Source organism: Lepisma saccharinum, chromosome 11 (assembly GCF_977018435.1).
Source record: "Lepisma saccharinum chromosome 11, izLepSacc3.1, whole genome shotgun sequence".
NCBI classification, from domain to species: Eukaryota; Metazoa; Arthropoda; class Insecta; order Zygentoma; family Lepismatidae; genus Lepisma; species Lepisma saccharinum.
Window position 1 is genome coordinate 76,451,250 of NC_139239.1, and position 21,109 is coordinate 76,472,358.

The 21,109-nt window shown below is 39.6% G+C and overlaps 1 protein-coding gene across 5 annotated transcripts in view; it reads left to right on the forward strand.

Moving 5' to 3' along the window:
- The window catches only part of jvl (javelin-like), a 464,141-nt gene that overhangs the window by 257,542 nt on the left and 185,490 nt on the right, over window positions 1-21,109 (forward strand). Inside the window, exon 1 of one of the 5 annotated variants that reach the window (XM_083131438.1) lies at window positions 13,220-13,281. The exons of the other annotated variants lie outside the window; for them this stretch is intronic. The gene's annotated coding sequence lies outside the window, so the exon portion shown is untranslated. Of the gene's footprint in view, window positions 1-13,219; window positions 13,282-21,109 lie in introns of those variants that run through there. 5 annotated transcript variants of the gene reach the window in all.

Here is a 21,109-nt window from a genome sequence, read left to right on the forward strand (position 1 = left end):
TTTTTACTGACAGTCTTTGTGAGTGTAACGCTCTTCAGAAGCATGGTCTAGATTCTGGGCGACAGTCCCAACTAGCAATGGCATTGTTACCCCCACTTAACACAGTTAAAGAATTATAACCTAAATTCGTAAATGTACGTGAGCATCCAATGATGGTAGCCTTTAACTTTCACAAGGAAGTAGGATAATTGGACAAATGGTAAAACGAACAGACAACAAAGATAGAACTTGTTACGATATTTGGAAGATTCATAACTTCCCCTCTCAAGGAACAAAAGGAAAATAGTTGATCATGCATATGAAAACTGTAGTTGGGGCAGAAAACCCATACACAGTGTTGCCAAGTTGGCCCTTTTGAGTACGTACTCAGCCCCAAAATTCAGCAAAAGCCATGAGGGGCTTTTTAGCCCTACAGAGATAAATCTTGCTACAAATCTAGCCCTTTCAGTAATGAAATGTTTTTTGGTATTTTCAGTAAAGTAATGCACCTGCAAGCTCGTCCTGAGACCCTCTTGGGGAGCAGGTAGTAAGTGCACATTGTCACTTTATCCCCTTGTTTCTGGTTTTGATATGCTGTGTAGCCCGAGGCGAATTACGGATAGCGTCGATTCCAGAAAATGCGAATCTTTGTTCATTTGTTTTGCATCTGAATCGACGTATTGTTCGTAACAGTGAGGCTCGACAAGAGACTAGTTCGTGTGTGCGGCCGTGTGTGTGTGTGTGTGTGTGTGCGCGCGCGCATATATATGAAGGAGGAATATGCCGAAAATGTGTAATGCTTTTGTGTAATTTACTGCACCACAATTTACGGGGGAAATAAATTATTTAAGGTAAGAAAATTTAATTTAGTTGAGCGTATGCCCCTCATCTTGACAGTTGATTAGTTGTGGTTCTTGAGTTTCAGAAATTTTGCACCAAAACACCCAAGATTTGTAAATCTAGCCCCCTGGATGTGAATTTTAGCTCCATTTTGGGTGCGATTTAGCCAGTTTTTCTCTCGTGCTGTTGGCAACACTCCCCATATAACAAATAGCGGATACCGGAATTCCAGGTAGATATGAACGCAGAAAAACCGATACCTGGTACCAACGAAAAAATGGCTGCACGCCTTTAAAATGCCAAGATCCATGAATACTAACTGTGTGGTCTACACCGGTGAACACAATCAGTTTCTGTTCCTCCCCTTTTGACGGGTTTGTAAAATATATCGTCGTAAGACTTGAAATTAAACGTTCTTCGCCTTTGGCGTGGTATTGTCTGACATACTTTTAGTAAGAAAAAGTAAATACCAACCAATTAAGTATTGTTGATGCCTGGTGGCATTCTGTACAGTACAAGCACATTGTTGTCTGCAAACGTGTATAAGAATGGTCACCAATTATTGTCCTCAAGAAAGTGTTGTAAAATTGGTCGTTATGTAACTCAAGAACCTGGTATGTGTCTCTAAAGTATATAGCTACTGGCTGTCTCGTGGATGTAAACCTAGTTTTCGCAACACCTTGCATATTGAAAGGTTGGCACGAAACTATTTGTCCTCGAGGCACATGATGAATCTGTGGTGTATATACAGTAACGCCCCTAGTGGCCGGAAACTGGGACACTGGTTCGGAAGATGATGTGAAAGAAGACGCTTGAGGGACATTTTAAAAGAAGATTACAAGGCAACGACGCCATCGGGGAAGCACCTTGCTCAAATGAGGACCTCAATGAATACATGTAATTGCGAATGGAAGGGCCGTATTTCAATATTTGACCGGAACCATGCAAAACCTTAATCGGGTACTGCTCGCCTGCACCTAAAACCGATAAAAGGAAAAAAAATCTTCCGTGGAATAAAAATCAGCCTCTTGAGAATTTCTGCGAAATAAGCCAAAGAAATGCTTTTTGGATACACTGGGGAGCAGGAGGAAAATACGAACCTTCACTCTGGGCCAATTAGCGAGTTTCACTCCTGTGGCCATAGAGCGGATGGAACAGCAAAGCAAGAGAAGACGTTAAAAAAGAGGAGTGTTATACCGAATGTAGCCTCGATGAAAACGGTAGCCTCGTTGCATGCAGGTCAGTGGATCTTGGGTAGTTTTTGATCCACGCTCTGAGCATACGCCTTTGTGAATAGTAAATTTATGGTAATAGTAGAAACCTTCAGTGTGCTCAAGACTCAACGTCATGTTTTTTCCCCAAAGAAACTGAGCTCAAAATTGTACGAAAACGCTGTTTTTCCTGAGCCTGTCGCATTCATTCTTTGTGAACTTCCCACGGAACGTAGCTGTTTCTGGTGTCGCGAATGGGACTCTCATTATTGTGTCATCCGAACGTCATTTTTCTGTTGCTCGTAATCCTGTCTCCAGGAGTATCATCATCTTTTCCATCTCGGGAATCTAGACTAAAGGCTCTTTGTTGGATGCAAACGGCGCTGAAGAGAGTGGAGGATTAGGTTTGGGTGAAAAAAAACTTCATTACTAATATTACTGTTCTTTTTTTGTTCTTGAAGTTACGTGAAATGTTATCCCAAGCAATCCTGCGAAATGAGCCTACGAACTATAGCGAGGACTGGAAAGTCACTCAGGCAAATCAGTGTTCGCTGTAAACCACCCACTGCACTAATTAATTCGAAGAAAAGTATATTTATGAAACAAATTGTGAGCATGGTTTCAGAAACCAGAAGAACCGGAAATGTGTTTTTTTCGTGGATGTTAAAACCTGCAGTGAAGAATGCATACTTCATCTCCACTATTGTATTCGATTACTGACTTAACCGACTTTTTTACCGTGGGGGTAGCAGACGTATTTAGGACATGCAGGGAGATACGTAGGTTTGGCGAACGTATAGACCTAACCTAACTTAACCAATGGAAAGACAACCAAAACCAGTATGTATGTGACCATTCTCTTTGGTGAACAGCCTCGTCTAGTTTCGACACAAGCTGGTGTATCCTGGAGTCAGCCTGGTGCAAGGAAATAACGTTCAATCAAGTAGACGGTGTTCAAGTTCAGAAGATTCAATAAATGCCTGTCTGCTTCTTTGAACGTTCATTTGATTAATTAGCACGCACCACGTGACCATGCACCACACATCAGGGGTACCCGAGTTCGCTTCCCGGTGGAGGCACATAATGGTCCGGATCCCACCTTAAACTGTAGGTCCAGCTCCGATTGGCCTATCTGTTCATCAAGTAGACTTCAAACCAACCTCAGCCTCAGATTCTGCAGTGTCTCATTTCGGAATTGTCGAAGACCGCTTTCCATGGTGCAGTCTGTTCGTGGCAATTTTATACCCCCTCCTCCTTGACACAAGTTCATGCCTATTTGTCACAAAGCCTTTCAGAGATGCTGGCTGCTGCTTTAGTGCATTTGGTGGATGCCCGTTACACTTCGTGCCTTGAGGAAGTGTAGTGACTCTGCACTTTTATGCCATTGACGTGGTGTCTCATCAGCTCCCTCTCCTTTCCTGTCGAGATATTAGGGTCAGGCTATGTCTAATGCATAAGGCGCCAGGTCTGAGTCGCCAGATTTCTACCGGCTGCTGATTGCTTTTTTTGGTCTGGAAAATTTTGCACACGTGTGTTCTTCAAAGATGATTTAGTACCAGCTATTGCGTTTATTATGCTATGTTCTGGCCTCCCCAGTGGTGACGTCGTTGCCTTGTAATAAAGCATTCCCGGATTCTATACCTTGTGGAGGCACCTAGTGGTTCGGATCCCACTTTAAACTGTAGGTCCAGTCGCGATTGGCCTATCTGTGCATGCAACAATATTCGAACTTCGAGCTTGTACTTTCTGTTCCTGGGAGATGAAATGAACGAAATAGATCACTTTTTTTCTGCAGTCCTCAAAATTTGCATTATCTCTTAAGATGTACTTGCACAAAATTGACTGACTTATTATTTCGGTTTCTAATATGACTTTTTCTTTTCCAATTACCATGCTGATATTTCGTCCGGACAGTAACTCCCCTCACAAGCCGTGAAGAAATATGGAAAAGGAGCCCCACACATTCTCAATCTCGGCCTTATGGAGGTGATATGATCAACACCACGTTCCGTCCACCTTTACTCCCCCACAAATGTAATCTCCCAATGTTTCGAAATAAGTTGATGCCCCCCTCAAGAATTTTTTCAGATACCACGCTGGTTAGATGGAAGTTTGGCGAAGAAAACACGTCGCCTACATATGCGTTGTGATTTTTTTTTAAAAAATAACCCTCTACAGAGCGTAACATTCCACGTATTACACGCAGATCGCATAGAAAGATTTGTGGTTTATCGTAATTAACGGTATAAAAAATGATTATCGTAAATCCTATCATTGTGGCGACCCAGATTCTCAGCGTTGCTCTTAAAATTCGCCTCCCGCGGGTCAGTAGGCCAGGACCAAGATATCTTATGCAGTGGCAGAGCGTTCTCATTCGGGGGAAGATCGCGTGCGGGTCAGGCGATGGGATAATATAAAAACCTGTGCCGTACGCTGCATTCAAAAGAGGCCATGGAGATGTAGCAAGCCTTTTCTTCTCGGGAATTTCTTACGTAAAATATTTTTATTCACCTTGTGCATTTGCATATGAACAAGTACTTCGCAGAAATGCTCGCCTTGATTGTAAGTTTATCGAGCAATTTAATTCTTGTTGGTTGTACGTAATGCTTGCGGGAGGTGTTGGAGTTCGTCGAATTTTCTGAGACCTTCATTTTCTTAGATATTGCATCAAAGCAAAGATTAGCACACATATATTAATCGAGACTAAATTTACTAATTTCACACCGGAAGTCCAACATCTTATCGTATGCTTACGGATATTCTGTGCACGTAGAAAAAACAAACAACTAGCCCACCCTCAAATCAATGGGTACCTGGGGGGTAACGGCGGCCAGAGCGTGGTGCTGATCACATCACCTCCAAAATGGAATATATCGAGAATTTGTGGGGCCCTACCCCCACATCCCTTAAATGTGCCTTTATGGTACGGTGCTATATACACGGGGAACTTTACCATACCGCCTACACCACCTTGTACTGCTAAACAACAAGAATGGATTGGTTGCTAATTGTTAGGGACATTGAATTTTCGCGATGCGCGAAATCGCGAAATGTGAAAAAAAAAAGATGCAATTTTGAACATTCTGCACGTAACTACACTCCCAATGATGAAACATCCATGAATTTTATTCGCGAAGTAATGCGAAATGTGTGCTTTCCCACGAAATGAACGCTTTTTCGCGAAATAATCGTGAAATATCATCAAATTAAGTAGAAAACACGCAAACACCGGCAATCGAGGTTTTGCGCGCAAACTGTCTATTTGTAACGAAACGTTTGCCTAAAGTTTCCTACCACTTGCAGCTGAAGAACGTTTTATCTTCGATCACGTCAGGAAGACGCTGCAAATTTGGATTTCCCATGCACATAATCTCAGTTCGAAAACTTCGCTCCCTGTCAAGCTGCATTTCTTTCTTCCCCCGAATGTCGACTCAATTTCCAGTTTCATTGAACTTGCTAGCTGTAGCAGCGATAAGATTAGTCTGTTCCCGCACATCAAGGGAAACAATGGGGTCATTTGTGTTCAGTCATGAATGAATTTTGTTTATCATCATGTGATTTTCAACATGTGTTTGTGTATGTGCAGTAGTGATTATTTTATTTGTTGGACAGCAAGGATATCCTTTAAATACATACAATGAATAAATCACTTGAAATATGCAATTTAGAAATAAAGTGATTTTGTGTTGATGTTTTCTTTCTGGTTAGACAGCTAAGTACTTGTGTATGTGTACAGTATATAAATATGAAGTAGTTTATCAATTTATAGCTGTTTTGTATGTTGTTTCCTCTCATAATGAAAAAGTGTGTGCCATTTTTTTCCACCGCTGGTATATACCGCTGATCTAACATTTTATTTACCGCTCTCCTCAGTTTTTATTTACCATAAATTTGTATCCCTACTAATTGTCATTCGCAGAAGTATACATAGTTCTTAGACTAAATATACAAATAAATAATTATCACAAGTTATTGTAAAGTATCAATCAACCTCTTAAGAAACTGAGAGCTGCAATTTGAAGATAGTGATTCGGATACAAATTTTATAGTTCGGATCCCACGCAGAACTGCAGCAAACACCCTTGTGCTTAAATTAGGTGTCAACATTAATTTACGGACTCTACTTCAACATGTGCACCCTCTACGTTGCAACGTTGAAGAGGCATTAGTGAGGACGAGAGGAGCACGTGTTTCCCGGCTCTAGTTTTAATAAAAGTAACTTCCTGTCCAATCTGAACCGGCGAATGTAAAGTTTAGATTTCTAGTGGCCTTCCGGCGCCATAAACTCCAGGGCAATGCAGATTTCTAAATATCTGAACGTAGCTATCCTTCGACGTCGTGCTAACGGAAATATCAGCGGAAAAGAATGGAACGAGTATGCGGATCAGGAAGCATTTTTCACTGAATACCGAAAACAGTACGAAATTTTTCGATTTCGGTTATTTTCGAACATCTCTAGCTGACGGCACGAGCCTAACTAGTGAGCCTACCAATAGTAGAGCGTGAGCAATTGGGTAAGTGATAGGTGCTGCGGTGAGATGACGTCAGCGGCTCGCTTGCTGACTGGTGGATGATGCGGAAGCTATGACTCGTTCCGAAGCTGCAGATGCATAAACAAGATGTTTTTAACATGGACGTTTATGCACCTACATATCCCTGCTTCCAGACTCCATTATTATAAGTTAAGAATTAATATAGACTAACTAGCTAACTCTCTAGCCTTCTTAAACCCGAAGGTTTATGGCTGCGGCAACACAAGCCTTCCCATCTGTCTCTATCCTGGGCAAGATCTGTCTAATCTTTTTCATATTTTCCGATTTTCTTTAGGTCCATCTCAACGTTATCTCTCAATCTTCGTCTTGGCCTTCCTAAGGGTCTCTTACCACCAGGTTTCCCAAGAAGAATCCTGTAAACTCTTGAAAGAATATTGAGGGAACTCAATAATCCAAGCAGCATAAGTGAGAAGAGACCGGTAGGCTCTCTTTAAAAGTACGAAGATTTACTGAGAGTAAAAGACAGATTAAGTCGTTCGTTGCAGTTTGTATATAAAAACAAAACACTTCCGTACATGAGTCAGTGTACATTCATGGACGAAAGTTGCCTTCAGACATTTAACTGTAGAAGGGGAGGGCGGATGGGAGCTTACATCATGGAGATTGACTGCTGTGGCTGACGGTGTGAACTCGCTTTTTCCTCCCCTCGGAAAGAACAAAAAAACATGGTGAGTCATGCCGCTGTGCAGTAATATCCAGACAAATGGATCCAGGAACAGTTTTAACCAACTGGGTTGGACGCACATGGATTTGTTTGTCGATAAATTTCGTGCACGCATGCTCTGTTCGTACTATGTTTGTCGGGAGCGTATAGAGCAAGAGTTGATCCACAACGTAACTTTTATTTTGCGTCGTTTTTCCACATCAGCGAGTTAATCGCGACGATGAGAAGCAGTGACGAACTTGTATCGATGCCTTACCGAGGGACCTTTCTTCTGCTACATTTTTGTTGGTCTGAAACTAGTTTTCAATAAAAGTTTCTCGTTTCAAAATAACGACGTCCTGCAAAGTCGGGAAAATTAGATCTGTTCGAATTCCTTGTAGGGCATTGAGCAGAAGGTGCATCCACTGTGATTGCAAGGAGACACGGAACTGTCACCAGTATCAAGTCATTTAGCTCATTTAGCGTGTGTTAGTCAGATACAATTCTCCTCAATGCCTCGAGAAATTCTGAAAGGAGATCAATCTTTAAGAATTTAGTGTATTTCCGGAACGAAAAACAAAATACATTGTCTCTGGCTGATTTATGCTCAAAAGTCCAGTGACTTTACATTTTTGTATGTATATAGGCTAGTGTGCGTGTGAATGTATGTGTGTGTGTGTATTAAAAGTCAGTCTCCCTTCAATTGTTTGCAATCGACGTTACGGCTGTTCATCCCACAAGTTATGAAGTTATTGTCACATATTCTGTGTCCTAAGAGGACGATGAGAAAAGTCGTCAAGTTTGTGTTAAGCATTTACCAAAAGGAGAAGATAACGTGCTGCAAATTGTGCATAAAAGAAGTAATGATTTTTTAAAATACCTTGTCGCCATGTAGGAAATGGGGCATGGGGGCAAAATAATCATTGTTAAATACAGAGTTTATGTACAGATAAAGTTATCAAACCTTAGCGGCCACTTCGGTTGTGATTGCAATGCAGAGATTCCGTTCTATCAGATATCAGACTGTTCGGAATCCCAGAGTGGAATTAAATGCTTCTGAAATGAAACTTATCACTGTGGCCGCTCTGGCTTGTTTCCCTGATAAGAAAAACAATGTCGTTTAATTTGGTGATTAAAACACTGCGGTACTTGGAAGCTCGCCAGATGGTGCTGATAAGGTGTTGATTTATGCGTGTACGCGTGTTTGGTCATTCAGTACATTCATCCAAGATCGCCACCCGCTTTTGCTGTCGATAAACTTAGAATAAACGAGACCTGTTTTGTCGTGCTGCCAGTCTACGTTAGTTCAGACTAAATGTGCGCATGCGCAAACTGGAAGAGTCGAGTGGCAAAATAGGGGTGGAGGCTGTAAGCTGAACGCGGACGAGGAAGTAGGTTACGTGAAAATTATCTTCGCTCCTCTAACATTGCGACAATGAGACAAAGTGGGAGATAATTTTTTGTAGTGGGGGATACTATCCCCGCGTCCAACTTCGACCACTGTAGATGAAGAAATAGCAAGTTTTGGAGTATTGACGCTCACGTCTTCGATTTTTAAAACATTGGTTGCGAGTTGTATACCAAATAGATGCTGAATTGATTTTTACATACAATCATTCTTCAATTCAAACTCATACAATTTCTATGCAAGTTCTTTTTCTGAAAATAATTTTAAAAATTAAAACTTACAAAACTGAAAATACTCCAAATCTGCCCAGTATGGAGATATAAATTTTTCTTATGCATGCACAGAGCATAAGTCCCTGCAAGACTAATCGTATGAAAACTCTATGAGGAAGTATTTCTTTCCATGAGTGTACAGCCACCGGCAAAAAAATGGGACATCTATATCCTGAAAGACTGGCTTCCCTGCAATGCATTGTGTGTTGCTAACTAGCGTTGAGCCGATTTCAAAAGCAACTTTTCAATACCAAGTTCTGTTATCTACAGAGTTAGGCAACATCAATAACAAGAAGGGAAAGCGAGAGGAGGAAACAAATGACTGTGCACTTTAGTTCGTCAGTTTGCCGGGCGCATTTTTATCTTGATTAAGCTGTATGTCCTGAACCAATGCTCTTTTCACCAGAGTGATTGAGTCACCTGTTATATATCCACCTTCATCTGAATGTACAGCTTTAAAGGTGGAATCAGTACGTGCTATTTCTTGAAGAGCTCAAGTGAGGTTAGAATACTTAACAACGAGAAAAATTATGGAAAGAGAATGACGTACATGGTTCGACGCCGCACGCATTGTTTGTAAATAAGCGCGTGCGAACGCAGAAAAGGAAAGATAACTACCAAATTCGTGCTCAACGGAGCATCACGCGGTTACTCGAACTGCTTCGCACTGCGTGGCTTGCGATGAGCGTACTTTATTATGGGGTGCCGTAATGAACCGAGCGAGTATTCTGTACGCGTACCATAAACCATCGTGACCTCCGGGGTTACAACAGCTGGCCTGTCGGTGCCAGGAGTTCATGCCACAGGGCCACGAATTCTGTTTAGATGGAAAATTAATTGTTGTTCAGGCTAAACTCTGAGCTAACAGACTTTGATGGTCAAGGCCTGCGAAGTTGTGACGTGTGGCGAGCTTCTCTAGTGCCATCTGTTATCCTACTATTTCGACTGCGTCTGTAGCTTCCTTATTGCCCTCACGATGGCACCCTCTCTTCCTGGAAACTAACCCCTGATCGATTAGCCCGGAAACGAGAGATCTAACCAGTATGCTACCTAGATACCCTGATTTCTTCCGGAATTTACAATAAGCTATTTGTGCCAGACCTCTGAAATGCATTTGGACAAGTTCTGCTTAAAACTGAATGATCAGAATTCCTTCTACTGGACATACAGCATAGAATAATTCTAGGCTCTTTGAAAATAAAAAATGCACTTGAGTTAAAAAAAATGTAATTTTACGGCAGTTGTTTTTATTATTCTGTTAATAGCAAACATTGGAGACATGATATACATGTTGGTTGATCATTGTTCAGAATTTTTGGACATGCTCATTATACAATTACAGGTGGGTTTCATGTGACGTCAGGATTCGCACAGCCGCCATTTTGCATATCGAACCCGTGACCCCTTGATTGCAAGAAGGCAACGAAGCTACCATTCCGCCAGGCGTTGTAATCAAACAGGATGGATACAATCAGTACACAGTCTAATCGTACTGTGGGAGTCACGTTAGTTGTGCTGTACTGCGTAGTGAAAATGGAACCTTACAGCAACGAAGAGTACATTTTACCAACCAGGACGACGTTTGCAAACAATGTAGTCAGTGGCGGCTTGTAATCACACATTCGCAATTATCTCGAAAACTGCTCGTTTGCAGACCCATGTTTACCGAGACTTTTTGGCTTCTATTATCGTGTACTTTCAACTGTGTCAGTTTGCGCTATTACTTATGATACACCCTGTATAAGAAGGTATATCGAGAGTTTGTATTACTTTGAGTCCACTTTGTGCACATGCAGACTAATCGGGACTGGACCTACAGTATTAAAGTAGGATGCAAACCATTGTGTACCTCCACTGGGTATCATCCTAAACCTTTGATTACAAGGCGGCGACGTTACCACTATGCCATCAGCGAGAACCCGGATTATCGAGATAGTAGGTAAAACGTTGAAGACCAAATATGCAGTCTTTAGCCAATGCAAGGGTAATGTCAAGGAACGAAAGAAAAAAATCGGAGGATTCACCTGTCAAAGAAATGAGCGAAAAAATCGTTCGCCAGGGATGATGACACACGGGAAGGTAAAAAATAATGAGGCGGGTTTTCCGAAGTGTTAATTAGAATACAATTGCCGAGGAATGCAATCATTATGTAATGAAAAAGCAATGAAAATCCTTTTCCAGTGACTTAATCAGCGATACTTCAGCGAGTGCGTGCCGCCGATGACAAACCGTGTGCGTTTTTATATTTCACGATCTGGGTCACATGGATCCGTGGGTAGATTGCGTGCTCGAGTGGATGTATCTTTTGAGAAATTCCTGAGCATTTTTTTTCCTTCTCGCTTCTGTAACTGCATTGTTTCCGAGTGGGTAAAAGGTGGCTGTCGGATCGAAGTGTGTAATTTTCTGAGTGCGTGGGCAATTTCTTCCTTCCTTCCGCGGTGTCTGCTCGTCTTCTTGTATTGGAAAGGCTCCTCCGCGTGAGGAACTTCCATTGCAGTGTACGGCTGTGACAAAACCGGAAGAGTTTTCCTCGGTAGGAAAAGTTTCCGGTTTCGGAAACACTTCTGTCTGTGCGATTACGTTCTTCAAATGTCTGCAGTAAAATTTACAAAGCGAGGAATTTCTTGATTTATTTGAAAGTCTGGTTGTAATAAGTTTGATCCAGGATATGGAAGTTTGATCTAAAAATCCGGGGGGGGGATGACCCCCTGAAGGCAAAATTGTTAATAATTAAGAGATTCATTGAAAGAAATATAAGTTTCATATTGCAAAATGAAGATCAGTCTTTGCACTGTATCTGGGTAGTCGACATGAGTAAAAATCTCTTTATTTATTTATTTATTCCAAGTTTCAGATACAGCACTTGTAAGGCCATTTTACACTGAAAACTCTATTAAATCAACAAGAACAAGTCAAGCTGGTTTTAGGTAGAAACAAAAAAGGATACGTATAAACATGATAAGACATAAACAAGGAAACAAACAAAAGATTTACATATTCGTTCTTCGAGAAGATCGGAAAATACTTTCAGGGGCAAAAATGTCGATGTTTGTAGTTTATTATAGAACTGGGGCAGCCTGTGAATCAGAGAGCGCTGTATAAGGGAAAGCCTAGCGGTAGAGGTGTGGAACAATTGAGTGTTTCGGGTCGATCGAGAGGGAACTCTGAAGTTGAATTCTGTGAGTAGAAATTCAGATCTTAGTTTTCCATTGATGATTTTATAGAAAAAATTCATATCGGCCATATCGCGTCGGGTCTGCAGTAACTGGATGTTCAAAGTAGTAAGGATGTCAGGTTTCTGAAGATGCCGTAGAGAAGGAATTCTATGACGCGCAATGGCGGTAAAGAAGCTGAGGACGGAATCCATGCTAGAAAGATTTGTATTGGAAGCCATGGCCCAGACTGGAGAGCAGTATTCGAGAATCGGAGAAATGAATGACTTGAAAAATAGGCTAAGAGAAGTTGGAGTATAAATTTCAGTGAATCTGTAGAATCTGTAAAAGAACAGAAAATGCACAAACAAAGTCTGCAAAACCCGGGGATGCAGTTACACGTGACAAGACTCCACCGATGTTGGCAACCTACAACTGTTTTTTTTTACCGCACACTGTACACACTGTGACGCAAAAACCTTATTTGTGCCCATTTCCCTCCTAGTTCCGTTAGTTGCCTTAGATGTTAAAATGTAAGATCGAATTTTTCATAGATGACAAAAATCACGGTGCATTGTGATGCACAAGTATTTCTCGGCAATTTGTCCAATAACATTTTCATTATTCTTTTTGTTTCATCCTGTGTATTTATTCAGAAATAGATATATGTTGGTGCAGTTTGACAGCAGCATGGGCGTAACTTGGTGACCTCATTTTGAAAGGGGCAGAATCGAATATGTGGCTTAACTTGGGCGGGGGGGGGGATTATTTGCTAAATAACTGTGACTTTGCGAAATTGCAAATATTACTATTTATTACTTTGCTCTACAGGTCCAAGAAGGGTCTACAAAACATAAACCTGAAAATTTTGATGGGACAAGTTAAGTTAAGTTACGCCTGTGGTCAGCAGCTTCTTTAGCTTTTTGTTTCAGTTCTTCAAGCTTAGCTCTTTTAGTTCTTGAATAAAATGTACAGTAAAGTTATTTCCTTAGAACGTACGTACGTGTTTATGTATTTTCGGTTCATATTACAAGGCTGCAGATTGATGCTTTTCTCGTGATAAACAATATATTTTTGCTCTGAACTGTACATGTATTACCTCATATCACCTGATACTTTTTTTTTTTAAGTTTGTATTTATACCATTTTTTTCTCTTTTTAGGTAAGTATCCAGAGTTCCACGTCAATACTAAGGCTGTAGTGAAATTCAACATCTTGTCAAGGTATTGTTGCTTTCTAACATAGACTTTCATTACGGATCCGGTGCGGGACACACTCAGCTTCCACAAAAGACAAAACTAAATGTTAAGAGCTCTAAAGCTGGCCCTCCTAACCACAGCAAATTTGTAAGTCAGGAATTGCTAGGAGGTTCAGGTTTAGAGCTCTTTTAACATTTAGTTTTGGCGTTTGGGGAAGCACCAGACCTTCATTATAGCCTCGTTAGGAGCATTCTTCGTTCAAATTCATGAAAAGGAAGGTTTGCATGTATAGGAGACCTCGTCATGTAGTGGATGCATACTTGAAGTGTTCTTAACGTAAAATCGTATTCGTGTATATATGACGTTCGCAATTTGATAACGACGTAGGAAGCACTATTTCGCGAGGGTTTACTGCGATAGTTCATAGTTAAGGCATACTTACTTTCGTTGTGATATTGAACGAAGAAAAAGCACCGCTTCTCCATTGCAGTTTCGTGGATATGTCAGTAATACTCTCATTGTTGTGATGGTCAGGTACGATCTTTTCTATTTTTCCCCACTTTTCAAAACTGTCCAGATTTCATTTCCGAAGAGAGACTACCGGGAATTTTAATCTTTCGCTTGGGCATGAATAAGGTTATAAAACTTTTGCATAAAGTGCGTAGATTGGATTTTTTTGCACTGTTTTTGAACGAAGTTAGTTAAGATAAATATGCCCTTCACGAGTATAAATTTTGTTTGTTTTACTTCAAACGTCCTCCGTCTGTATTTGCTGTACGCAGAGAGAATTTCCGTACAGGCGAGAAAGCTACTTGGGGAAGAAAAATTTTAAATTTCCTAAGTGAGGTATGTACTTATCAATTGCATACACTTTTTTTTTTCGTGTGTTGATGGTACACTCTAAATAAACAAATATAGAACTGAGTTGTCACCAAAAAGGTGGAGCACAACAGCTAATCGAGAGTTAAAGCCACCAAAATGATGGTAATGAACGCCTATTCCGCCCAAAAGTCAAGAGAAGTTTCCTGTTTCTACCACTTTTGCAACTCATTTCATATTTTTTGAACTGTATCATTGGATTCTGATAAACGGACGCAAATTAACAGACAGAAATTTCGAGTCTATCTTAATGCCCTACGGTAGCAAAAGGAAAACAAAACTGAATATGTCGTCTTACTCCACAGTTCCATTGTACCACAAGAGGGTCACAGTTGTGCATAAGAACTAGTAACAAGAATTCAAATTCTTGAGCGCCATCTGTCAAGAACGAAATGATACATTCCAGAAAGAAATTGATGAAACACACAAATGGAGAAATTTGTGTTCGTAGAGTTTTGTGTGGGCGCGGAAATCTAATACTAAATTTTCACAGTATGACTGAGTTCAGATACTTACAAATGTTAAATATTGCAAAGGTTTATTGCTAACATTCCAACATGTGGACTTTCCGGGATTTCGATAAGAAAGAACAATGAAATCGCTTTTGTCAGCGCACAAATATGTACTTCCTGAACAATCAGAAGTGAATTATTGTATGGACATTTCCTCTCGCGATTGGAGAACGCTGTTACGTCATCACTTGAAAGGATTGATTGTATCCGTCCTGTGAAAGTTGCCGCTGGGGAGGCCGTAAAGAAATCGATAAAAAAATCGTAATTTACATTGTATGATAAGATCGTGTAAAATTTACTCAAATATCAAACGGAAGTCACATTTTAATCGCGTCGTTCTGAATTATAATTAGTTTCATCTCTCTCGCGGTCTGACACACACGCAATAAAAGTATATATAACCAGCGCGAGAAAGGAAGAGCCCCCCTCAAGCAGATTTGCCTACACTTAAAACAAGCTCAACATGCCCATATGAGTTTTTTGCTCAAGTGTGGAACCCTGTCTAATCCAAGATTTTTGTAAAAATGCCCTCGGGAATTTCCCTGAGAAAGGAAGAGCCCCCTCAGATTGATTTGTCTACACTTATAAGAGCTACTTCTGTGAGATTGTTGTCCATAAACTTGTTAAAAATATGCCCCTCTTGATGCCCACACCTAAAACTACGCCAAACGTATTAATACGCACATACACCCCCACACTCCCACACACACTGACATTGACCTTGACATGACCTTGATCTTGATTATTTTTTCGATTATTTTTTCGATTATTTTTTCGATTATTTTGACCTCGACCTTGACCTTGAGATGACCTTGACCTTGATCTTGATCACACCCACACACACACACACACCCACGCACACACCCACCCACACCCACCCATATTTACTTCCGGTCTACTTCCGGTCCACTTCCGGTCTACTTCCGGTCTACTTCCGGTCCACTTCCGGTTTACTTCCGGTCCACTTCCGGTTTGACCACTTCCGGTCTACTTCCGGTCTACTTCCGGTCCACTTGTGGCCAAGTTGTGGCATATTTCTGCTTTTTTTTATCCAGCATAGAGTTTTGATTTGAATCCCAAGAAATTGTATATAAATACCAAAGCCAAAAATATTAACACACATACACACATACACACACACACACAGTACAGTGCTGAACCCAGTTGATATTTTTTATCCAGCATAGAGTTTTGATTTGAATCCCAAGAAATTGTATATAAATACCAAAGCCAAAAATATTAAGTGTATACACACATATACACATACACACACACACAGTACAGTGCTGAACCCAGTTGATATTTTTTATCCAGCATAGAGTTTTGATTTGAATCCCAAGAAATTGTATATAAATACCAAAGCCAAAAATATTAAGTGTATACACACATATACACATACACACACACACAGTATAGTGCTGAACCCAGTTGATATTTTTTATTCAGTATAAAGTTTTGAATTGAAACCCAGGAAATTGTATATAATAAACAACAACAAAAATGCCAAGTCAAAAATATTGTAATCAATGCAATAAAAATATATTTAGCTCTAATTGGGCCAGACACCAAAAGATTTGTAATCCGGACAAATACAGAACTCCCACAATAACATGCCCCAAATGCAATAGAAAATATAGCATGGAATATTTCACATATAAACATAGAGATACTTGCTCTGCACAGTCATCAACACAACCATCCACATCTGGTCTGAAAAGAAAGCACGAAGCACCTCTTAATGCCAGAGCAGCAAAGCAGCCACGCCATGCACCCATCCATAGCAGTTTTAATGCCCAACTTAGGGATTACCGGTTTGCATCAGAGCCAAGATGTGGCATTGAGAATTTTTTGAACAGTGTAAATCCTGATCTGCAGGCAATTCTTAATGCACAAAATGGCTCTTATAAACTGTCCCTCAAATTGTATACTCAATATAAGAAACCAAATGGCACAAAATTTACACAGCCCCACATAACAGAAACTGTAGCTGTACATTCAAATGCAAATTCAAACACAATAATAAGCAGGTTGATAGATCAATTGAATATTAAACACTCTGAATTTGCAGCAAAAGAGTCTGGATGGAGCCTATGCGGCTCTCCACACAAGTTATATGTTAATATTTCTGAATTCAGCCCATTACAAGGATCTACATATTTGCCATTACCTGTCAATATTAAAAACAAACAAGCCGTGGTTAATATACAAAATAATGATAAGAAATGCTTTTTGTGGTGTATATTAGCTGCTTTGTATCCAGTTTCAAGGGATCCTCAGAGAATAACTTATTACAAACAACATGAACACAAATTTGATGATGCAATGGAGGGTTTAGAATATCCAATGTCTGTTCAGAATATCGATAAATTTGAAAAAAAGGCCAGGCATATCAATGGCAAACAATTATCTATTAATGTATTTATTTGCTCCACTGGCAATTGCTCGATAGAACCTCTCAGAATCAGTACAATTGATGATGATTCTGCCGTTCCGATTGATCTGCTCTTAATTGAAGGAGATGGCATATACCATTACACTCTGATACACAGTCTTGAAGCTTTAGTCAGAACACAACTAGACAAATCCAATAGAATATTCAAGTTGTGCAGAAGATGTTTAAGTGTATTTGATGGCAAAAAAATAATAAAAGGGGTTTGTAAAGTGAATGCAGAAATTGCCAAAAACAAGTTAATTGAGCATCTGAAATACTGTGGCAATCATAAACCTGTTCATATGGTGATGCCCAATCCAAGTGAAAAAGCAAAATTCAATAAGTTGGAAGCCTTGTTGGAACACCCAGCATATATTGTCTGGGATTCTGAATCAAATCTCAAATCTCTTGCATCCTGCAATCCAGATCCTGAAGAATCTTCAATTACACCATACCAGCTACATGAACCTTCCAGCTTTTGTTATGTGGTTGTACAGGATGGTGTTGTTACTAAAGAATATTCATACATGGGACCAAATGCCATCAAAATATTTGCACATAGAATAGAAAATGAGTGCCGTGACATAGCATCTAACATCTTATTAAAATCAAAACCTATGTTACCTTTAACAGAGAAACAGATTGAGGATTTCACCAATGCAGAAAAATGCCCGGTATGTGATTGTGAATTTTCAGATACAAATATCAAGGTACATCACCATTCTCATACAGATGGTCGATATAAACAGGCCCTGTGTAATAGCTGTAATATTAAGATCAAGAGACCAAAATTTGTCCCCATATTTTGCCATGGAGCATCCAATTATGATTTCCATCATCTGATCAGGTACGAGGGATTTGATAAGCAGAATTTAAATATTTTAGCTGAAAATGATGAGAAATATATTGCTATTAGCAAGAAAATTGAAGTTAATGGTGTTCCTATTCAAATGAGATTTCTTGATTCTTACAGAATTTCACCTGCTAGCCTGGCTACACTGGCCACTCAATTATCTGATGAGCAATTCATAATCACACGTGCTATGTTTCCAAATCTGGACCTGAAATTAATTAGGCGGAAGGGTGTATATCCATATGACTATGTTACAGATTTTTCTAAATTTGATGAGTGTTCCCTGCCACCACAAGAAGCATTTTACAGCAAAATCAGAGGATCTGGAATCACTGATGAAGATTATCGCCATGCCCAATTGATGTGGAAGGAATTAAAATGCAAGACATTTGGTGATTATCACATGGCTTATTTGAAACTTGATGTGGCTCTCTTAGCTGATATACTGCAAGCATTCAGAAAATCTTCTATGCAAAATTATGGACTGGACCCAGTGTATTTTTTCAGTGCCCCCGGTCTAGCATGGTCTTCAATGTTTTTCAACACCAAAATGCAATTGGATCTGATCCAAGATCAAGATATGTACTTGTTTATTGAGCAATGTATAAGAGGAGGGATGGTGCAATGTTCTCAGAGATATGCCAGAGCAAATAACAAATATATGCCTGATTATGATCCAGCACGGCCATCAAATTATATATTGTATGTGGATGCAAACAGCTTGTATGGTCACGCTATGATGGATAAACTGCCATATGCAGAGCTTGAATGGGTTGAAGATTTCAACATTGAGGATCTTCAGGACTTTGACGACAGTGACTATGGCCTCTTCTTAGAGGTTGATCTGACAATTTCTGATGATTTGCACAATAAATTTTCTGATCTGCCCCCAATTCCCGAGGTTCAGTGCTCACCTGGCTCTAAACAAAAGAAACTGATGATGACTCTGGAGCCAAAACAAGACTATGTCATATATTACAAAAACCTCCAGTTCCTGATGAAACATGGTGTTCAAGTAACCAAAGTTGGAAAAGTTTTGAGGTTCAGGCACTCAAGATGGTTGAAACCATACATTGATACAAATACAGAGCTTCGAACATCTGCAAAGAGCCAATCTGATAAGAGCTTGTTTAAATTGATGGTTAATTCTGTATATGGCAAAACAATTGAAAATGTCAGAAAACATACCGATGTTAAAATAATTACTGACCCCAGCCGGAGCAAAAAATTGGTTGCAAAGCCCAACTTCAATTACAGAAGAATTTATGATGAGCACATGGCACTTTTCAACATGAAAAAAACAAAGATTAAGTTTGATAAGCCTATTTATGTAGGGGCTGTGATATTGGATTTGTCCAAATTACATATGTTAATATTGTATTATGATGTGCTGAAACCTTTTTATGGTGATCGTGTAAAACTGATGTACATGGACACGGATAGTTTTATCCTTGATATTCAGACAGAAGATGTTTATCAAGATATGTCACAGCCTGAATTGTTTGAATATTTTGATACCAGCGAGCATACAAGGATTCAACCCCACAACAAAAAGGTGCCCGGCATGTTAAAAGATGAGACACTTGGTGATGTTATTGTGAAATTTGCTGGGTTAAGTGCCAAGATGTACAGTTTTGAGACATGTAGTGGTGCTGTTGCCAAAAAGGCCAAGGGCGTTGGCAGAGTGACTGTTGACAAAGAACTTCAATTTGAAGATTATGAAAATTGCCTCAAATCCCAGAGTTCAATCAAAACATCAGAATCCAGAATTCAGAGTGTGGATCACTTGTTGACCAGCAATATTGTAAGAAAAGTGGCTCTGGACCCACATGATGATAAGAGATGCATTTTATCATGTGGCATACATACTTTACCATGGGGTCATTGTGATTTGAAAAATAGGAATCAATGCCCAATCACAGAGCATGATTTGAAATAAATAAACATGCCTATGAACTTATTTGGGTTCAAAAAACAGGCTATTATGGAGCTGCCAACACCACAACCCTCTCCTGATTTACAATCTGTAATGTCTAAACTGAGTGGCTTGTTAATTATTCATCTGAACAGCATACTTACAGATATTGATGATAAAACAGGTAAAACATTGTACATATTTAACAATAATTTAAATCATTACCAATTACCTGTAGGTGGGCAATTGCAATTTATTACAACCCCTGAGGGTGATGTTAAAATTTCAGTAGGGAGAAATATTTACAGAATTAAGCACTCAAACATGATTTCTGGCACTGTATATACTGTTTCTGCTGGTGACTGCTTATATATTGAGGTCCCTGGATCCTATGATAAGCTTATACCCTTTTTTATAGAATTAAGAATCAGATATTCAATAATAAATAACTACTAAACAAAAATGCCTAATGATATATTTGGCCATACAAGACATGAAGATCACAGTGATGAGATTTTGATGCTTGATGTCAGAGTCAAGAAATTAAGAAGTGATTTACAAGCTTTACAAACTACACTCAATGCCAGTCTTCAATTAGAAATTACAAATTTACAATCACAATGCATGGACCCTCTTCTTAAAATTGATTCTGAACTCAAATTGTTGCTTCAGAAATATACTGATTTGGCCACATTGGATAATTTTCAAAGTTTGGAAGAAGCTGTAGCAGCTCTTCAAGCCAAATTTAAGACCCAGGCTAACAACTCTGAGCAATTGAAACAGCAATTGGAAGAGCAGATTAATAATGTCCAGGCACAGCTCCAAACAATTGTCAAAAGCATAAAATCACAAGAAGATTTTGATCTAGTCATTTCCACTCTAAAGGAACAGATTCAGTCACTCCAAATACCTAATCTGGACCCCTTGAACAATGCCATAGCCGAGGTTAAAGAAAAAATTGAGACACTTGAAAATTTTATGAACAATTTGCCATCTTCTGATGCTTTGAATGCAATAACTCGGAGTGTAGCAAATATTAAGCTGCAACTTGAAACATATGAAGATTTTGGAAAAATTCAAAGTTCCATAACTCATCTTGAAGGTACAATAGCAGCAGTGCAAAGTGATTTGGCAAATGTACTAGAATCCCGATTGCCCGGGATTGTAGATACACTTGTCAGTGTCCAGCAACAAATCACAAAGCTTGAAAACCTCAACACTGAATCTGAACTATCTCATTTCCATCACTTGATAGATGATAT